Below are 1,568 nucleotides of genomic sequence, written 5' to 3'. Positions count from 1 at the left end.
ATTGCGCAATGAGGACAAGTCAGGTCAGTCAGGCCTTGGATTAGTCATTAAGGCGTATACTGTCGTGTTGTGTCGCGCGATGCTGTTCATTTCTTTACTTTCAACTTTTCTACCGGCTGCAGAAAAGCTCTTTGTGTGAAGTAGAAATTGTGTAAGAATAGTACATAAATTCGTAGACTTCGAGCCGTGGGTGAACATGGGCGCCCGTGCATGACGTAGACCCACCTTCTATGACGTCATATGTTGTAACATTCAATCGGTTGGCCAATGACGGCCAAGGACTTCCCAAACCCCGAAGCACATGAAGTCATAGCCCAGTGCCAAGGCCAGTGCTGGAGTATCGAAGCTCCATTGAGGGCCCCGTGGGTGATTAGGTGAGTGCGGGGTGATCGAATGGTGCGGAGGTGAGAGCAGAAATTTTGTATCCCAAGCTATTGTGTTAATGTACATCCAACTAGCATGGTCAACAACATAAATTCTGCACACCAATTTGTAAGAAGTGATATACACTGAGGTGAAGGAGTCCCCTCAAAGAAGAATTGGGAGGGTAATTTCGATTTCGAAGTTAGAAGCTGTCCAGTATTACCATGGAGTGGGTTAATAAACATTGCAGAATAAACATTGCTGAATGGAGCTTGGTAAACATTATGATGGTAGATTTGTGCCTGTCTGATTTTGATAGACTAAGTATTGTCACAAATGAACATGTACCATGCATGTAGCCAATGTCCAGCCTAATTCATTGCAGTGATGAAGTAGAATGCTTTATATGTGAACCATACACACATGCCCATCATTTAACAGTCAGTACAGTGATAGAAACCTGTATACATATAAGCTATTCATTGTGTGTGTAAGTGAATAAACAATCAGTAATAAATCCAGGAGATACTTGGACTTTTGTTTCCAATCTCCCTGTAGTGCTGGTTTGCTGACATCATAGCAAACCTGGTAGATGGGTAGTAAGTCAAGCCATTTTCAATGACAGAGTTGTTATCAGTCAGTTTTATTGGCTTTTATGCTACCTGTATTAGGCCTAGTGATTATTGAATTATAAGTTTCCAAGCCCTGCTGATATGATAAATTATTTAGAATAATGTTGGAAGTCACACCCATCTGAAATCAATGCTTCTGCCTAATTGAGGAGAATAAAATGCACTATAAAGTTTTAACTGTTATCATAAATGAGTGAGCTTTTTATAAGAAGCTCATTCAAATGAAAGTTTCACATAGATGCATTTCTACCTCATTTGGCTTGCATGTGAAATACATGTGAACTAAATACATACAAATACATACAAAAAAGGTGAAAATTGTGGAACTGCCTGAGTGCAAAACCCCGAGGGTCAGGTATATGTTGCTTAATGTTATATGTGCGGCTAAGTGCTGGTCCAAAGCAAGCGTGGCACAATGTCAGGGTTTTTACTTCAAATCTGAATCCAAAACCGAGACACATGAAAAGAAGTCAAAGAAGTCAAGTAACATGAAAAGAAGTCAAAGTCAAAAGCATGGACATGAAGCTTTAATTGTGAAGGTGGAGCCCCTGTGGAAATCAACATTTTTTACAG

At 40.1% G+C, this 1,568-nt stretch overlaps 1 protein-coding gene across 1 annotated transcript in view; it reads left to right on the top strand.

Moving 5' to 3' along the window:
• The first annotated feature begins 332 nt into the window (after positions 1-332).
• The window catches only part of LOC119102833 (arrestin domain-containing protein 17), a 9,005-nt gene continuing 7,769 nt past the window's right edge, over positions 333-1,568 (top strand). The window contains exon 1 of the mRNA XM_037226285.1: positions 333-374. The gene's annotated coding sequence lies outside the window, so the exon portion shown is untranslated. The remainder of the gene's footprint in view (positions 375-1,568) is intronic.

Source organism: Pollicipes pollicipes, unplaced genomic scaffold (assembly GCF_011947565.3).
Source record: "Pollicipes pollicipes isolate AB1234 unplaced genomic scaffold, Ppol_2.1 Scaffold_5724;HRSCAF=6776_pilon_pilon_pilon, whole genome shotgun sequence".
In the NCBI taxonomy this organism is placed as follows: Eukaryota; Metazoa; Arthropoda; class Thecostraca; order Pollicipedomorpha; family Pollicipedidae; genus Pollicipes; species Pollicipes pollicipes.
Note: the sequence above shows the minus strand (reverse complement) of the source record. Positions and strands in the feature narration are given on the sequence as shown.